The following is an 11,701-nucleotide window of genomic DNA, read 5'->3' on the forward strand; positions in this document are numbered from 1 at the left end:
ATCATAAGATAAAAATTCAAATGTAATAGAACCTGAGTCAGTGGCCTGACCCATGTGGAAGAGCCGTCCTGTCCTAAGCACGTTAATAACTCTGTGCTTGTGACTATGCAATGTTGTGTTGCTGATGTCACAGGAAGGCTAGGGATGGAAATGTGCTGGGGGCTGGAAGGAGGCCACATAAACCTGGTCTCTGTGAGGCAACCTCCAGGAGCAGGCCCACGCACCAGAGCTGTGCTCCTGGAACAAGGGTGAGCAACAGAGGCCCTCCCTAAGCTTCCTGTCTATCCCTGTCAACCACCCTGAGAGATGCTGTGGAAGGCTGGCTGCCGGGGGCTACTGCTGCTACCTACTAAATCAATCAATATATATTGAGCATCTGCTCTGTGCCAGGCACTGTTCTAGGCCCTAGGGATGCCCAGTGACAAGGCAGACAGGGTGCTTGCCCTTACAAGACATACATTTTAGAGGGAGGAGACAGTCAATGAACAAACAAATCACCATGAAAAGTATCAGCTAGCATTAAGTGTTATGTGGTAGCTTAATGGGACAGATGACTGTGTCACTGCTTTAAAATTATGGATTGTGGATGGCCTTTCTGGGGAAATGACATTTCAAACTGAAAACAGCCAGAAGGAACCAGTCTTGAGACAGGAACAGTCAGGGCGAAGAGCACTCCAGAGAGAGGGAAGCCAAGTGCAAAGGCTGGCGGGCAGAAGCCAGCATGTGTGGGGGTTCACAGTCCAGTGAGGAGGCAAGTGGGATGAGGTGAGGCCAGAGGACTGGACAGGGGCCAGAGTACATCAAGCTTTGGAATCCATAATGAGGGGTTCGGGTTTAACTCTGAATGTGTTGTGAAGCTTTTAGAGGAATTTAAGCAGAGTAGCAAGATGATCTGATTTATGTTTGTAAAAGATAGTTCTGGTGACTGTATGAATAGATTTTAGAGATTAACAAACTATTGCAACCAACTAAGCAGTCATCCAGGTAAGAGATGAGTTTGTCTGGGTTAAGGTTGTAGAAGTAGAGATGCAAGAATAGTTTCTGGACATGTTTTGGGGCAGAGTTAAGAATTTGCATGAGGATTGGATGGAGAGGAAGGGAAACACAGCAGCCAAAGAGGCCTCCTAGTTAGCTGAGCGACCAGTAGCGGGAGGAGAACACAGGAATAGAGAGTCTGGGACATGTGACGGTTTTAAAACATGTCCACAAATTCTTTGATACTCCTTCCATGGAAAGGTGGTGGTCTTTTGCCCACCCCCTCCTTAAATTTGAACTCTGGGACTGCTTCCCCAATACAGTACAGCAGAAATAACATTTTACCAGTTCCCGGGCCCAGGACTTCAGACACTGGCAGTTTCCATTTCTTTTGCTCACACTGAGCCCTCATTCCCTGCAGCCTGTGGAGCAGCCGTGTGGAGAGGATCCAGGCCCCCCAACCCCACCCATAGCCCAGCTGAGCTCCCAGGTGACAGAAAGTAAAACTATGTGAGTGAGTCATTGTAGAGTGAATTCTCCAGCTGCACGTCGAGCTGCCCTAGCTGGTACTTCACAGAGCAGTTCCCGTGAGCTGCATTAAAACTGCAGGCTCGTGAGCAAAATCAGTGATTATTATTGTTTTCAAACACTAGGTTTTGGGGTGATTTCTTATGCAATAATAAGAATGGAAAAATAAGGAGAAATGACCAAGAGCTCAGTTTGGGCTACTTGTACCAAGTATGAGGTACCTGTTTAGGAATCCACACTCAGACTTCAAATAGGCGATTGATTCTGTGAAGCCCCAGGAAAGGTCAGTGCTGGGAAATGAATTTTAACGTCACAGAATAAAGACATGAGACATGGGGTTGAGATCACCTGGGAAAATATGTACATAAAGAATTCCCAGGGAATTCTGGGATTCCCTGTGTGGGCACAGGACCAGGACTTGGAGGAACTTCTTGTTAGGTAAACAGGAAGAGGTCAGAGCTGTTTCCCCTGCCCTCCAAGAGCGCTCGTTCTGTGGGAGGACTCTGAGCAGAAGTGGAATCTGTACAAGACCTTCCTTCCAGCTGTGGATATTGTTCTTGAGCCGTTTACTCAAGTGCTGCATTTGTGGGTTTAGCAACGTTTCCCTTGAGTTTCCAGTGCTAATAAAAGAGTGTTTGCCTTTTCACACTACCAGATGATTATCTTCACTGTGGAAAATTGCTTCCTCTGAATCATTCTCTGAGCTGTTAAATGTGTTGTCTGTAGGCATTCACTAGATTTAGGTTTGCAGGTGATTTTAAAGTTGTCATGTGGTGATTTGGGAGAGACTGTGGCCACACAGCACAAAGCAAGGGCTCACTTGTCCTCAGGCAAATCTTTGTGGGCAGAGCACCAAGGCACTGGCTCCTGAGGCCACCCTGGCAGCACGGGCCTGGCAAGTTCCCTTACCCACTTGGCAACTACAGTGGGTGGGCCCGTGTGCTGGGAAAGTGCACCCACGCCAAGCCCAGCCTCCATCCTCTCCTTAGTCCAGAAGAGATGCCTCTTCCTAGGGCTGTCAGCATCTCTGCTTCCTTTCACACAGCGGGATGTGTGCTGACAGCCTTACCCAAGCTTACATCACTCTCAGCCAGTATTTGGGAGACAAATGGATTAGATGAGGAGTAAAGTGGTTTCCTCACCAAGTTCAGGGAGGTTTGTTACCTATGGCCTCCTTGCTTGGCAAGCCCTCCACGGATTCCAGGCCCTGAGTGTGGCCACTAAGGGCCCATCCATAGGAAGCAAGAAGCCTTGGTGAGGCTTCCTTTCTGTGGCATCTTCTACTCCAGGGGATTGTGAACCCTACTTGGGCTTCCTGAGTATTTGTGGTTCCCTGCTTCCTTCTCCCTTCAGGTGGTCCTGATCAGCCTGCACGAGACCATCCTCAGGGGCCTGATGGCCCAGCAAAGCTCCTCCTGTATAGACGGTCACAAAGACCTAACTGTTCACTTTCCAGAGAACACAGTAGGATCAACACAGATTTATAGATTTAGAAAATGAAACTACTCTAGTTCTCAGGCAGCTTGCTTTAAAAGCCGAGTAAAAAGGTCACAAATTCACCTACTGCAAACAATGACAATAACTTAGCACTATTTAGTTTTCAGAGTATCTCATTAGGGGGATGCTACTACAGATCTGAGTTACTAATAATTCTTTATTATGTGTGTGCTCATTTATTCATTTATCCAACATATTTCTTGCACATTTACAAGCACTAAGTACTGTAGGAGGTGGTGGTACTGTAGTGAGCAAAATAAAGTCTTTGCTTTTGTGGAGTTTATATTCTAATGGAGAGAGACAGAAAATAAAAAAATATATAAATAGCAAAGTCAAGTGTGATAACTGTTTAAAGGAAATAAAGAAGGGCAAAATGGTAGAGGATGAGTAGGTGGTGAGAGGGAGTTGCTATTTTAGATATGGTGAGCTCATGTTGGAGTCATGAATCCAGGCCTCTCCTGGGGCACTGGCTCCTGAGGCCACCCTGGAAGCACAGGCCTGGCAAGTTCCCTTACCCACCCAGCAAGCACCTGACATTTCTTCTCATGCCAGGCTGACCAGAGCTCCTAGTTGTGAACAAGCCATTTTGTAATTTCTAGAACAGGCCCCACCTAGTGGTTTAAAATGGAATAGGTCAGTGTCTCGGTCATGCCCCTGCTTTGGAGTTTAAGTGGCCACTTCAATTCACGGCAAAATGTTACGAGTGAGATGTTGTGGACCAGGGCTGTGACTGATTGCATGTTGTTTAATACAGCCCTCGGAATGTATCTGTTTAGATCTTTTCCTTCTCTCTGCCTGGCTTAATGACTAATGACCAGGTGGGAAGTTATTCAAACTGTCAGCAGTGCTCTGAATTATGTCCAAACACACACACACACACACACACACACACGCACACACACACACACACACCATTCATTCATTCATTGTTGTGGTCTAGACAACATGCTAGGTTGGATATATACTGCTGAGACAGGAGGGAAAAGGAGTTGAAAGAATGAGGGGGGAGAATCCCCATATTGTAATCTTGTGAAATCTTTTAGCACACAGAGTTCCAGGAGCTACCATACCCCTGATCTTTGACCGTCCTCTGATCCTATAGTCTACACTAGGACTGAAGGATAATTTTGAAGCACAGTTTGGAGTTTTTTTGTCTTTTCCCTACATAGCACAAAAAAGCAGAACTACAAACCTACCTCAAATGAGCTTTGGTGCTGGCTTTGCCTTAATTTTTTTTTTAATTAAAAAAATGTTCAATTGTGAGAAAGAGAGAAAGGCAGAGCATGAGCAGGGGAGGGGCAGAGAGAGAAAGACATACAGAAGCAGAAGCAGGTTCCAGGCTCTGAGTTGTCAGCACAGAGTCCAATGTGGGGCTTAAACCCATGAACCAGGAGATCACGACCTGAGCTAAAGTCAGACACTAAACCGACCGAGCCACCTAGGTGCCCCTGGCTTTGCCTTATTATACACACTTTGTGGTTGAAGAAAAATTAATAGCTATGGAGTAGGAAATGAAACTAATGCCCCAGGGAGGACAGAGCCCAGCAACGTATGACAGCAGGACAATGTGGCAGTAAAAGAGTGTGAGCTGCAGTAAACCCTGGCTAGGTCTGCTGTGCTCAGGCCTCTGCAGGCTTGTGGATAACTCACGGTGGGACCACAAACCAGTCATTTTCACACACTGCCAATGCAACTGCATGTGTGTGATATCTGTCCATCATATAAAAATGGATGATACAGCAGGACGGTAATGGCGACAAAGCAAGAACATGTGTCCAGAAAACCAATGTTAGATCCGGGTGACTTGGCTTGAGGAAAGGAGCTTTCAGCAGACACAAAGGTATCAAAGCAAGAATTTTAGGTGATGTGAGTGCAAATATCAGAGGCCTGGTAAATGTGACTCAAACAGCATCAGTCATCCAATATCCCCCCTCTCAGAATTCCCAATGTACTCTTGTACAAATGCATTCTATTTATCTTGGTGAAAGGTTTCTCTAAGAGTGTTTCCTAATGCTCATTTTCTCCAGGACTCCTATCATGTCCTTTGCAGTACCTGGACTGGTATCCCAGCTTTGCCACTTAGTAGTTGGGTGACCTTGCATGAGTCACTTTCTCTCTCTGTGCCTCAGTTTCCTCATATGGTACCTACACTGACTGGATAGGGTTGTTGTGAGAATTAAATGAGTTCCTCATGGAAAACTCTTGAAACACTGCCTGGAATGTAGGAAGGGCTCAGTAAATGTTAACTATTATCATCACTATCATCACCATTATTTCCCACTTTTCAAGACTTGAAAAATTAAATCCAAAATACGTTTTTTTTAAAACATCTCCTGGGTTTATTGAACATTCAGAAGATAATGCAGGACACAATAACAGAAAAGAGGCTGGGGTGTGGCGATCGCAGCTCAGACTGCCTCCCAGAGCCAGGAGACACTTAACTTAGCTCAGTAAGTAGTGAGGGGAGCCAGGGCCCTAGGGCTCCAGACATGTCAGTACCACGATAAAGAGGACTCGGGTAGAGTCCACAAGCAAATCTCTGGCCAGGGGCTGTGCTCACCTCAGGAGATGCGATGGCAGGAGGTGTCTGCCATTGGTCATCTTATGAAGGTTTTCCTGGGCTTTCCAACCACCCCATGGGTCAGCGTAAATCCAAAATCTATTTTTAAATGGGTTCACACTCTGTTGGTTTCTCCCATCTCATGGAAACAGAAAGTGCTTTAGTCACAGGCTTTGTAGTGGGATGTGTTCTAGGAACAGAATTAGAGCTTGAAGCAGGAAAGAAAGCCCAGAATGCCTGATTTGGGTTCTCACACAAGACCTCTCAAAACCCTTATCTTCCTGAGCAGGGAAAGGGAAATGCACTTGTCCGGTTTCCTCAGACTGTTTTTCTCAGGTCAGGAACAGCACACACACACAGAGGCCTGTCAATCCTTCATCTTTCCTTACTTCCAATCTTCAGCCCCTGATGTGTGAGGACATCAGTACATCTTGCTGAGTCCAGGATAACACATTCTCAGAAATGTCTATCTCAAATTTGATGTTTCCAACATCACAAAGTCCAGCTTCTGACTCCAGAGAGGCAGTAATCAGGGTGGTAGGCAAATCAAGCCTACACAGAGACTCACTTGGCCAGGATGTGAACTCAGGGCCAAAAGGAAACAGTGAAGAATCTGTTTGAGCCCTCACGATCAGTGGGACAAAGTCCCTGGTGAGACATGAGGATACAGGCCTGGCCATTGTGGGTGTGACCACCATGCAGCACGTGCCTGGGAGAGCACGGAACTCAAATGTAACGATGGAGTGCAGACAGCCTGGAAAAGAGAGAATTTCATCTTTTAAAAAGTCATGAATGGGGGACAAAAAAGGTCTGGTAATTATACTGAAGAGAAATCAGGCAATACCTTGATCAGGTGAGCAGAATTATCATCTCCAGTAAAGGGCATAAGGCCATCATATGTCCACATCCCCTGAGAGAACATACCATCACTATACAGTACTTGGGCCAAGAACACAAAACCTCAATGTCAATACAAGGAGACTTCGGATACAAACAGAATGAGGAATACTCTGTTTTTAAAAAGGGAGGGGAGTTGAAAAACAAATAACTTGTACACCAATGAAATGTAAAACTTTTGCATTTCAAAAACACCATCAATAAAGTAAAAAGGCAACCCACAGAATGGAAAAAAATGTTTGCAAATCATATATCGAACAAGGGACTTGTCGTAGAATATATGAAGAACTCTTACAGATCAACCATAAAAAGGCAAATACTTAAAATGGAGCAAATGATCTGAAGAGATATTTTTCTAAAGAAGATAAACAAATGGCCAATAAGCACATTGAAAAGATGTTCACCATCATCAGTCGTTAAAGAAATGCAAATCAAAACCACAATGAGACACCATTTCACACCCACTAATATAGCTACAATTAAAGGGTCAGATAGTAAGTGTTGGCGAGGATGTGGAGACATTGGAATTCTCATACCCTGCTGGTAGGGATGTAAAATAGTGCAGCCACTTTGGAAAAGTCTGTTTGTTCCTCAAAAGGTTATATCTCAATAAAACAACTTTTTCCCTATAATATGGAAGACTGAATTCTTCAAAAATGTCAGTGTCATAAAAGAGAAAGCTTTGGAACTATTCCAGATGAAAGGAGGCTAAAGAAATGCAGCAACCAAATACAATTCCAAATACCCCCTAGCTGGGGTCTTATATTGGAGGAATATTTCACAAAGAACATTACTGGGTCAGCTGATAAAACTGGAATATGAACAGTAGTTTAGATAAAAATTTTGTATCCACATAAATTCAAGATGTTTATATCTATATTGTGGTTATGTAGGAGAAAAATCACTATTCTTAAAAAATACACAATGAAGTATTAGTGGTAAAGGGTGATAATATAGGTAACTCACACTCAAATGGTTCAGAAAAAAAAAAACCTGTGTGTGTATGTATATTGGGGAAAAGCAAATGATACAGCAAATGCAGTAAAATGTTAATAATCTGGTTAAAGGATATATAGCTGTTTTTTGGACTGTTTTTGTTTTTGCGACTTTTTGGAAGTTTGAAATCATTTCCAGATAAAAATTTACAAATAATCACAAGTGATTTTTCTCCATGGGCAGTGGAGAGCTGTGTGAAAATAGGTCAGAGTGAATGCTGTACGGGTGTGTGTGTGTGGTGTGTAGATGTCTGTACACCCAAGTGCCTATACATGTCCCTGAGGGCACTTTGTGTCTCCTCTGCTATTTGCCCCATTTGGCCTAGGACTTGCTCGGCAAGGGCCACTGGTCCCTCGCTGTCACACCCAAGGAATATCCTTAGTTACCTTGGGGAAAGCAGTGGAGTCCTCCATGTGCCTGAGGCAGACAGAGGGAGCCAGAGTGAAGGGCCCTGCAGCTTTCTTGCCTTTGGCAGGGAGCAGGCAGGTCAGGCCCAGGCTGCGTTCTGAGAGGCTAGCCATCCTCAGAGGTCTGATTCCAGACTGAAGAGCTCCCTACTGGCCTCTGGAGGGCCGATCTTTCTACAAGTTCTCTGCAGTCTTGGAGAGAGGAATGAGAGGGGAATGGGACTCATATTTATTGAGGGCTCACTTTGTGCCGGGCCCTATGCTTTACATGTTATTTTATTTAAACCACACACAGCCCTTCCACATGGGTAAACTGAGGCTCAGAGAGCTGTAGTAATTCGGCCAAGGTTCCACAGTGAGCAAGAGGCAGAGCCAGATTTGGAGCCAAGCCTAGATTTCCCTCTTTCCAACCCCAGATACTCTTGCTTCAGATACTGAGATTTTTTTTTCCCGTCCTTCTCTCCTCTTTGCTGTATGATTTGAGGTCACAGCCTGTCCTTGTCCCAGGAAATGAAACAAAATCATTCCTAACAGGAATGAATCCAAAAGACCCAGCCAACTTTGGAAAACACCAGCAGGGCTGCCATCAGCCCTGTTTTATGAGGCTACGATGATGCTGGGAATCACTCCGAAGGAAGAAGACAGAAATATCTCATCTTTGCTTTAACCTGCCAAAGTAGACATAATCTTTGGGGCTGCATGCCAAGCCATGGGTTCTGTGTAGCCAGAGATCCTGGCACACATATGGTCCACCTGCAGTGGACAGATGTTTGAAGAATCTTCCTGGCAGAGGGAGTCAGGTGGGGTGGAGGGCACTGGAGGAGAAAGCAGACTCTGCAGCTATAAGGATAGGGGGTGGTGAGCAAAGGGGGCTCTGGGTAGTGGCCATTACTTCCAGGGGTGCCCAAGGGCAAAGTCAGAGCAAAATATGTATAGGTGGGAAAGGGGGGATAAAAACTCCTTAGAAATCTCCACGTTCTCCTCTACTCTTCTGGCCTCCTGGCCCCGGCACTCATTCTAGACCCCATTCTCAAAGGTCTTCCTATTACCTGAAGACTCAAAGGAAGGGTGCTGGGAGAACATATTATAAGCTGGGAGCTGCTGACAGTCACAGGACAGGAAGAGCCTACCTACAGTAGCATCACCTCAGGGCCTACAGTGGTAATGTCATTTTTTAAAAATGTTTTTTTATTTATTTTTGAGCAACAGAGAGAGAGAGAGAGCACGAGCAGGGGAGGGTCAGAGAGAGAGGGAGACACAGAATCCGAAGCAGGCTCCAGGCTCTGAGCTGTCAGCACAGAGCCCAACATGGGGCTCGAACCCACAAACTGTGAGCCCACGAACCGTGAGATCATGACCTGAGCTGAAGCTAGACACTTAACCGACTGAGCCACCCAGGCGCCCCAGTGGTAATGTCATTTGAGCCCTTGGATCCAGACATACCTGAACTTCTTGCAGTTTTAAATAAGAGGACCCAAAGGTTTACACTTTTGTTTAAGAAATTTTCAGTAAGGCTCTGTCACTTATAATAAGAACAACACAAATAAAATCCTGATTGAAACAGCAATCGTTTGTCTAGTACACTTTTCAAGAACTAATCTTCTACAACAGCCAAGGCAGGATGTAGAGAACTTTAGTACAGAACCATTTGACATGGTAAATTCAGAATCCCGAAGCACCATGGACAGGAAGAGAGCTAGCCAGCCTCTGCCTTGGGAGGCCTTGGCTCCAGAGAGGGTGTAAGATGCTCAAGTCCAAATCGCCTTGCCTGGAGCTTTATAGAAAGGCTTGGAGCAGGCAGAGGCCAGGGCCCACTCTGAGACTTAGTAACCTACGGGTTTCTCTGAGTCTGTCTCAAGTGATAATGATGGTAGGTAGCTACCTTCTACTGAGCCTTTACTCTGTGCCACAACGTGTTATGTATATTATTTAATCCTCACAGCTGCACTGAGAGGGAGATGTTACTGGCATTGTTTTCTAGATAAGGATCTAAAACACAGTGGTGAAGTAACTTACTAGTCACATAGCTGGTAAGTGGCAGAGCAGGGATTTGAGCCTAGTTGTTTTTAAAATTTTTTTAATGTTTATTTATTTTTGAGCACGAGAGAGACAAAGCATAAGCAGGGGAGGGGCAGAGAGACAGAGGGAGGCAAAGAATCTGAAGCAGCCTCCAGGTTCTGAGCTGTCAGCACAGAGCCCGATGCGGGGCTCAAACCTATGAACTACAAGATCATGACCTGAGCCAAAGTTGGACACTCAATCGACTGAGCCACCTAGGCGCCCCTCAAGCCTAGTTGTTTTTAACAACTACATTATACTTCTTCCAAGACAGGACAGTAGGGCAGGAAAGGTTGGCTATATGGAGAACTAACGATCTTTTCTGTTGGTAAAGCCCTCCAGAGTTCACAAAGCTCAATTTTATATGTAATCTCACTGTACCTGTTTTGCAGAGAAGGAAACTGAGGCTTAGGAGCAGGAAGTGACTTTCTCATAGTCATTTGGGCAAACTGGATAAACTGACCAGGAGTGATGATCCTCAAACGGAGCAGCCAGGCTGCAGTTTGCAGAAACTCATAGTGTATATGCAGGTTAGCCTCCCCACATTGACCCATGCTTAAGAGAAGTGATGCTATCAGTCTGGCTGAGGATGATCTCTAAGAGATAAGGGGACCAATTGTGGTTTGGTCACAGATCGAATTGCAGAACACAAATCCCACTACAGTAAAGAGCTCTGCATTCACAAAAAGATCCCTAGCTCCAGCCAAAGCCCTGTTTACTTTTCAGCAACACTTGATATGGACAAATTCCAGTTCAATCAGAGACATTCAGCTTCCTGGTGTTCCCAGAGTGGGGGTGGGGAATCTTGCTATAAAAGGAGCCCCTTTCTTCCATTGGGGCCATCCCCAGCAAAAAAGGCTGTAAGACTGAGCTGGAATCTGCCTGCCTGGCTTCCTCCCAGAGGAAAGTAGCTGTCCCAGCTTAAGCCCCAGGGGCCCTCACTGTTGGACCTGCCTTGATGCATTGCCCAGTCAGATGTACCTGTCCTAGAGAGACAAGGCAAGGCTGTCTTTCACTGTTCCCTGGGCGATTCATGCCTGGAGGAGTGACCAGGCAGGAAGCCAGGCAACAGGACAGATGGGGCCAGGGCAGCCGCTGTTGTTTGCTGCTGGAAGCGAACCAAAAGACTGGAAGGTAAGCTGCAGTCCCACCTCCTTTTTGCCCCGCCCGCCAGGAGATCCTGCCCTTGATGAATAAATAGGGCTGGGGGAGGCAGGGGCTTTCTTGGAGCCAGGTGAGTAGCCTTCCGGACTTCCGGATTTCTTTTTCCACAAGCAGGCTGTGAGCTGTGAATCTAGGGCAAGTGTTGAAGACAGACATAGAGGGCAAGAAGCAGGTTCATGAGGTGAAACCCAGTCCTTCCAGGTCTGGGAAGTCCAGCACATATTGTGGGGACGGACAGTGTGGGTTGAGAATCCCAGCTGTGCTACTTGCCTTCCTTGGGCAAGACCTTAACTTCTTACACTATACTTACTTACTACTTACCTTACAATAGTGAAGGAGATAAATATTAATCACACAACCAATAACATGCCCACCACTACCACCAAAAGAAAAAAAAAGTGTTAAGTCCAGGAAAGAGGTAGAGCATATAATTAGGGAAGATTTGCCCACTCTGGGAAGCGAGAAAAAGTTTTCCTAAAGAAATGATAATGGAGCTGAGGTGTAGAAGAAATGATAGTGAAGCCAAGGTCTGTTTACCAAACAGGGTGAAAGGGACATTCCATGCAGAGAAAACAGGACATTCAAGCGTAGTCCATTTGGCAAGGAGAATGTCTCCTCC

Source organism: Suricata suricatta, chromosome 11 (genome assembly GCF_006229205.1).
Source record: "Suricata suricatta isolate VVHF042 chromosome 11, meerkat_22Aug2017_6uvM2_HiC, whole genome shotgun sequence".
Lineage (NCBI taxonomy): Eukaryota > Metazoa > Chordata > Mammalia > Carnivora > Herpestidae > Suricata > Suricata suricatta.